The sequence below is a fragment of the Armigeres subalbatus genome, chromosome 1 (genome assembly GCF_024139115.2).
Source record: "Armigeres subalbatus isolate Guangzhou_Male chromosome 1, GZ_Asu_2, whole genome shotgun sequence".
Lineage (NCBI taxonomy): Eukaryota > Metazoa > Arthropoda > Insecta > Diptera > Culicidae > Armigeres > Armigeres subalbatus.
Window position 1 is genome coordinate 195,496,285 of NC_085139.1, and position 8,641 is coordinate 195,504,925.

Below are 8,641 nucleotides of genomic sequence, written 5' to 3' on the forward strand. Positions count from 1 at the left end.
AAATAAGGTGAGTTTAGTGGGTGGAACTGTACATGTACCACTTTTGCTGGCAACGAAATGGTCATTGAGATATATAGTTATGATACAATATGCACATCAACCGTAATAGCCAACCAGAGGGCCCTGCCAACAGAGAAGCACCGTCAGCAGAACCCCTGGACTTCGAACCCAATCAGCCGTTGTCACCCAGAAAGTAATAATGCACTATCAGCAGAATTCCCCACCGGTCGATCACCGATGTTCCAAATAGGAAATGTTAAGTTAGGCATAGGAAATGTTAAGTTAGCAATAATAAGTTATAAAAGGTAGTAAAAGACAGTGAATTGGGCAGTTCATAGTTAGTAAGCAGTGAATTCAGATGTAATTAGTGTAAAGTTTGATTAATAAATTATTTTTTTATGATTCCGATTTCATCGAGCCACCACGACTAAAAACCGTAAGTAGAACCCTTTATTCATTTTAAAGTGAAAAGTGTTACTTGCGTCTGTGATTAATTTTATCGCAGCGAAACGAATTTGCGAGTTCTAAGAGAACGCAAGTTCAAAAACCCAGTGAAATTTAAACCGTGTGTGCACAAGCGAGGCTAGTGAAATCAGAGACAACATTAGTTGAACTTCATTCACATTAAGGTCACTCCTGACAGAATCCAAGTTTCAAAGTGCTCGCGTTTTAGGGGGCACACCACTCGATACGGAGGCGGCGGACAACTGTCATTTTTATTCATTCAGCTTTGCTGCGTCGCAGCATGCGTGAAAAAATAAAAATGACAGTTGTGCGTTGCTTCCGTATCGAGTACTGTGCCCCCGAAAACGCGAGCACTTTGAAACCTGGATTCTGTCAGGAGTGACCTTAACAGCTCTTGTTGCATAATCGTATAGGTCAGGTACGTTGAGTCGCGCAGCGAACCGTATCGCATGCCAAAAATTCATCGCAAAAGAAAATTTGTGCTGAACTTTTCAGATTCTTCTGAGGACGAGTTTAATACATCCTCACCTGATATGGAAGAAATCTCTAACAAGCTCGCTCAAATGATGACTGCTATTGTCAGTCTTCAAGAGAGACAAATTCAATTAGAACAGAATTCAACTGCAGCCGCCAGCAGTAATTCACAAACCGAAAACACAGGCGATGTTCCAATCGGGGATTCCTTCAAAATTCCCGATCCCATTAAATCTCTTCAGCCTTTTGAAGGCAACAGAAAACAACTGGCCGCGTGGCTTACCACGGCAGAAAATACTTTAAATCTATTCAAGAATAAAGTTGCACCGGAATTATACACAATGTATGTGACGGCTGTAACAAATAAGCAAAAGACATCCTATGTCTTGCAGGCAATCCACAAGATTTCGATAACATTAAGGAAATTTTAATTCATGCTCTTGGTGATCGCCAAGAATTATCTACGTATAAATGCCAGTTGTGGCAGAATAAAATGGATCAAAATATGAGCATTCATAGATATTACCACCGTACAAAAGAGATAGTACAGAATATTAAAACTTTATCAAAACAAAACACAAAGTATCGTGATAATTGGGATGCAATAAATACTTTTATTGATGAGGACGGATTAGCCGCTTTTATTTCTGGATTGCGTGGAAACTATTTCGGTCACGCTCAAGCAGCAAGGCCTAAAGATATTGAGGATGCATACGCATTCTTGTGCAAATTTAAGAGTCAAGAAATCAACGCCAGTAATATGGAAGACATTTCAAAAGTTAAAAATTCAAACGGTAGTAAATTATTTACGAGTAGTAGCAGTAAAAATCAGGATCCAAAACCCATGCAGCATACCAATTTTAAACCAAACTTTTCGCACAAACCAAACTTTGTTTCAGGTAATAACAGCAAAGACTCCATAGAACCGATGGAAACTGACTCATCGCTTCAAAGCAGATTAACTTATAACAAAAGCTCATTAACAATAACGAGGTAGCTAGTGAATATGAACTTTCCGCATCAGAAGACTCATCTGATGATGATGAGGAAAAAGAGGTAAATTTTTGTCAGGCCAATCGAGTAACTCGAATAAAATGAGGAACTTCTTACCATATTTGAAATTGAACGGCTTCAAGTTTTTAATTGACACGGGCGCTAACAAAAATCTCATTCGCCCGGGATTACTTAAGAATACTGTAGAAACCAAACCCGTTACAATTAAAAATATCTCTGGTTCTCATATTATTAACAAAAAAGGATATTTTAACTTTTTCGGAAGAATCTTTCCACCAAAATAATTTTACGAAATCTCTTTTCATAATTACTTTGAAGGCCTTATTGGATCTGAGTTTCTTTCAAGAACCAAAGCTGTCATAAACTATGAAAAAGAAATTGTTAAAGTTAATGGCATCGAAATACCATTTAAAAAATATTACTCTGCTAGGAAAACATACAACCACATTGTTACCCTTTTAACTACAAACGATGGAGACTGGTACGTCCCGAAATTCTCAAAATTAACAAATAAACTCACAATATTACCCGGTATTTATAACTCTAGGCATTATAAATCCACAATCCTTGTTCAAAGCAATAGCAAAACCCCACCAAAAGACATTCCAAAATTCTCTTTAAAAGTTAATAATTTCGAGACTATCTCCCCAATCCCTGTTAAAATTCATAAGAGTCTAGAAGAATCAGATATACAACAATTAATTCGTACAGATCATTTATCCAATTTTGAAAAATCCAAATTGTTCGATGTTATTTTGGAACACCAGGATACATTATTAAAAACTGGTGAAAAACTCACAGCAACTACTGCAGTGAAACATAATATTGTAACAAAAGATAGCCAACCAATCTATACAAAGACGTATAGATATCCTCAACACTATAAGAAAGACGTAGACGAGCAAATTCAAGAAATGCTCGAATGCGGAATAATTAGAAACTCACTGAGCCCATATTCTTCTCCCGTTTGGGTAGTCCCAAAAAAATCGGACGCCTCCGGAAAGAAAAAGGTTAGAGTAGTTATCGATTACCGGAAACTTAATGACAAAACGGTAGACGATAAGTATCCTATCCCTCAGATAGAAGAAATTCTCGACAGTCTTGGCAAGTCTGTGTACTTTACGACTTTGGATTTAAAGTCAGGCTTTCACCAAATCGAGATGAACAAAAAGGACATAGAGAAAACAGCATTTTCAACAGGACAAGGGCACTACGAATTCACACGTATGCCTTTTGGCTTGAAGAACGCGCCCGCCACTTTCCAGCGAGCGATGAATAGCATATTGGCTGATTACATTGGTATTATATGCTTCGTTTATCTGGATGATATCATCATCATTGGATATAACTTAGAAAATCACCTTGAAAAATGTTTCAAAGGTTTTGAAACGTCTAGCGGATTTCAATCTTAAAATCCAGTTAGACAATTGCGAGTTCTTGCGAACCGAAACAGAATTTTTAGGTCATGTAATCACTCCCATTAAGGCAAACCCCGATAAGATACAAAAAATTCTAAAATGGCAATTACCGACTAAATCGAAACAAATTAAACAATTTTTAGGACTTACTACAGAATTACTACAGAATGTTCATTAAAGACTATTCGAAATCTACTAAACTCTTTACAAAGTATTTGAAAAAAGATGTAGACATAAACATGAATGATAAAGATTACAAAGAATCTTTTGAAAAATTGAAAACCATCATATCTTTGGATCAGGTTCTTGCCTATCCTGATTATAACCTTCCTTTTATTTTACCACGGATGCAAGCAACTATGCTCTGGACGCGGTTTTATCACAAAAACAGGATGGAACAAAGAGACCAATAGCATTTGCCAGTCGGACTCTCAAAAACACTGAATTAAATTATTGTACCACAGAAAAGAAGCATTGGCGATAATGTGGGCTATTGACAAATTTAAACAATATCTGGGTGGGAATAAATTTACTCTCATAACAGATCACAAACCTTTAACATACATAAAGAATTCTAAAAAGAATCTAAAATTGATCAATTGGAGCCTTGAACTAGAAAACTATGATTATGATATAGTTTACAGGTCAGGAAAAACAAACGTTGTAGCTGATGCACTTAGCCGTAAAATAGATGCGAACGCAAATGACGTTGACGAAGAATCCTTGGCTACAAATCACTCTGCGGATACTTCAGGTGATTTCTCGCTTAACTTTTCAAAAGGACCTAAGTAACATTTTTTTCATTAAATTATTTGAATAGCGCAATCAACATAAAAACATGAAAGCTTTCGATTGCAGTACTCAAATTAATTCATGAAAAAAATGTTACTTAGGTCCTTTTGAAAAGTTAAGCGAGATTTCTTCATTCATTTTACTGAACGAGCAATCAATAGTTATCGCAATCAAATAGTATTCAGGCAAACAACTTTCAATAGCATTATAACAGAGAACCCTTTTCCTAACTTCAACCGTGTAACTATTTGTGCAACGTCGTATGATCCAGAGAACATAACCAGATTTATCAAAGAATACAGCTCGGGTACACAAACCGCCATTCTGGCACCTGAAAATCTATTCCAGTTAATACAAGAAGTTCACAGGGAACACTTTTCGTTGACAAATTCGCATTTCGTCATTACTCAAAATATCGTCGAAGATGTGACTTCGGAAAACAGGCAAGATCAAATAGTTCGCACTGAACATGAACGAGCCCACCGTGGAATATCAGAGATGGAAAAGCAAATTAAGAGAGCATATTTTTTTCCTGGAATGACAAAAAGATTAGGCAAATAGTAAATTCTTGCTCTATTTGTGCAAAACACAAGTATGAACGCAAGCCCTACAACATTAAAATTTCTCCGAGACCCGTGGAAAAATCACCCTTCGATAGAGTCCACATAGACATTTTTGGAATCGATAAGCATAACTACTTATCATTAATATGTGCTTTTTCTAAGCACTTACAAATGATCGAAATTCCGTCCCGAAATCTTACCGATATTCAACAAGCCCTTTCTCAATATATCAGAACATTTGGAGCCCCAAAGAAAATAATTTGTGACCATGAAGCTGCGTTCACTAGCTTACAGTTGAAAGCCTTTTTAGCTAATTTAGGAACAGACATTGAGTTTGCTTCATCCTCCGAGTCGAACGGACAAATTGAAAAGACTCATAGTACTATTATTGAGATATACAATACCAATAAACATAAATTTGAAGGACAAAGTTCACCAGAGATCGTAGCTATAGCAACAGCCCTTTATAACAATTCAGTTCACTCAGCTACTTCTTTTAAACCCAACGAAATTGTGTTTAATCAACGTAATAATATTGATCCAGAACAGATTGCTGAGGAAGCAAAAGATTTATACGCGAAGGTCACCAACCAATTGATAAAATCTGCAAAGACAATGACGAAACATAACCCAGAAAGAGAAGACCCCCCAAATTTTGCCGAGAACACAGACATTTTCATAAAAGAAAACCACAAGAAAAAGTTAGACCCCAGATTCACAGAAACTAAATGCCTAAAGAACAATGAACATTCTGTTGCAATCAAGAGAAATGTGAAAAGAAATAAAATAAACTTAAGCGAATTAGGAACAGAAACTAACATATTTTTCTCTATTTTCAGATAAAACGTCGAATACCCAACAATACCATCAACACATTAACGCCGTTTTCTACTTTCAGCTTGAAACCATACTGAATAAAATTACTAATAAATTCATTTTTTTTGTATAATTGCAGCTCCCATACGAAGGACGAAAACAAAAAAAAACATTTTAATATGATAAAAAATAGATTTAATAACTGCCCAATAGGAATGATTAGGCTTCTATTTTTACATATAATCTTAATAGTCGTAATTTTTCAAATTAATTGCCAGGAGATAGAAATTGCAAACCTAAATTCAAATCCAATTTTAACTTTGAGAATCAAATCATGTAAAATTCAAACAGGAAATGTCTATATTATTCATTCTATAAACACTACAAATTTAGAACTTACAATCAATTCTTTAACAAATTTAGCGTATAAAAGATTAATAATCATTTATCTGAAATTGTTAAACTCAAAATTAAACTCTTATATTCCAATTTCATTCAAATACAACCACGAAAACGTTTAGCTAGGAGCCTGAACCTTATCGGAACGACTTGGAAATGGATCAGTGGAAGCCCGGACGCCGAAGACCTTCCCATCATCAACACAACCCTGAACAACTTAATCGAAAGCAACAACCAACAATATAAAGTCAACGAACAGATTGGTAAAAGATTGGAGTCATTAACCAGAGCAGTCAATAAGGTAATTGAAAGCAAACATGAAAACCAGATCATACTAAATGAAATAGAAACCATCACCACCATTATTAATATTGACCTGATCAACAAGATACTAGAAGAAATTCAGGACGCAATATTGTGGACTAAAATATCAGTTGCCAACAGCAAAATTCTCACAACCCAAGAGATACACACAATACGAGTATTATTGGAGGATAAAGGAGTTTACACAGATCTGCCAGACGAAGCACTAAACTTAGTGCAACCCAAAATTGCCGTTAACCACGAAACCCTACTGTACATCTTACGTGTACCAAAACTGGAGAGAGAAGAATCAGCAATACTTCAAATCCATCCGCTGAATAATAACAATTCAATGATTAGGAAATATCCAACACACCTGATTAAAAGCAGTCATGGACTATTCACAACCACCAAACCTGATGAATTCATTCAACGTAGTAGTTACATCAGTAAGTACTCAGATCAATGTATATCGAGTTTGATATTGGGAAAGAAGAGCTATTGTACTACCAGACGAGAGAATAGTACAGAAGCACAACTAATAACCGACAACCAATTATTAGTTACCAATGCGAAATCAGAGTTACTAAAAACTGATTGTGGTCCTGATAATCGCATCCTAGAGGGAAACTTTTTAATAACATTTTACAATTGTACAGTAACTATCAGAAACCAGCAGTTTTCATCAATCAGCCGAATCGTTCAACCGTCCATCATTCAAGGGCTATGTACAATCTGATTATACACCACCAATTAGTGAAGGACGATATAAATTATTTCAACAATAAAACTATAACCAACAGGAAAATGATTAATCACGTTTACTTGAAGCAGTTTACAAATCAACTTTGGCATTGGAGTTTATTTGAAGGGTTAACACTCTCAACCATTATAACCATAACATTAGCTGTGTTTGCTCTACTCTATTACAGACAAACTGTTCGTTACTTCATTTCTAAGCTAACCAAAAGAGACCCCAAATCTTCATCGCAGAATCCCATTGAAGACGCGTGAGGCCACGCTTTTTTCACCCCCCGGAGGAGTTATGATACAATATGCACATCAACCGTAATAGCTAACCAGAGGGCCCTGCCAACAGAGAAGCACCGTCAGCAGAACCCCTGGACTTCGATCCCAATCAGCCGTTGTCACCCAGAAAGTAATAATGCACCATCAGCAGAATTCCCCACCGGTCGATCACCGATGTTCCAAATAGGCAGGCATAGGAAATGTTAAGTTAGCAATAATAAGTTATAAAAGGTAGTGAAAGACAGTGAATTGGGCAGTTCATAGTTAGTAAGCAGTGAATTCAGATGTAATTAGTGTAAAGTTTGATTAATAAATTATTTTTTTATGATTCCGTAACACTTGTTACTATAATTACAGTCACTCTCAAAATTGAGCGTACAGTATGGATTAGTTGACTACATTCGAAAATTTCAAAGGAAATTCAATAGTTAGCTCGGTTGTTTTTAATGCATTTCAATATTCATCCCTTCCTTCAATGTATGCGTACATAAAATTGTTGAAATTGTTTCTCTAAAGATCATTTATTTGAAAATAAGGCTTGTTCGCGACAAAATCTGGACACTCCAAAACATGTATAACTTTTGAAATACCTCATCAACGAGTGAAATATCTCGTAGAGTAAAGAACGTATGTCTGTTCTATCAGAAAATATTTTATTTATTAGTATTACAAGTACCTAATGGATCGTGGTGTCGAAGAAAGAGCAGGTTCGAAAATCACTTGTGTGCAGCCGCCATTAAGGTCTAGTTCTTTCGATTCGAAATCTTGCTAAAAAGCTATTGTTTTCATGCAAGCGCTGTTCATAGAGTCTTGAAATAGTTTGATGCTTCTTTGACACCAATGAGGATGCCAAGGAGTTGAACAAGAACGGATTTAGGGAACCACCAGTAAGATGGGAAGGTGAAACAAAGACTACAGAGGAGAACAAATCTGTCGACACGAACTTTTTCTTGGGAAATTAAAATGTCACCAATGTTAGTGCATATATCAAAGCATAGACAGAGAATGAAGTAATTTGAAGTAAAAATTTACTGCATAAACTGACTACATCGTTTTTTTTTTAATTCTCAATGGTGTGTCCAGATTTTGTCGCGAACAAGCCTTAATCTCAAAATACGCCTATTAGATGTGACAAAATTGAGCGTACAGCTAATGTTTTTCTATAAAATTTCTTATTATAAACACGATTAATGTATTTTAATATTGTTTGTTCATGATTATATTTATAATAATAACCATCCGCTACTTAAACATTCAATGTTTTGAAATTAAACCATGTTTTGGTCAAAATGGCGAACAAGTGAGAAGTAAAAACATTGCTTTTTAACAATTCAATGCCTGTGGGCAAAATAAATGCTTTAATTTTAT

General features: G+C 35.6%; 1 long non-coding RNA gene across 1 annotated transcript; it reads left to right on the forward strand.

Annotated features, from left to right (window-relative positions):
* The first annotated feature begins 6,446 nt into the window (after positions 1-6,446).
* LOC134209612 (uncharacterized) lies at positions 6,447-7,609 on the forward strand. Its single transcript, XR_009978763.1, has 2 exons — positions 6,447-6,693; positions 7,177-7,609. It is a non-coding gene; the product is annotated as an uncharacterized LOC134209612 (long non-coding RNA).
* The last annotated feature ends 1,032 nt before the right edge of the window (positions 7,610-8,641 follow it).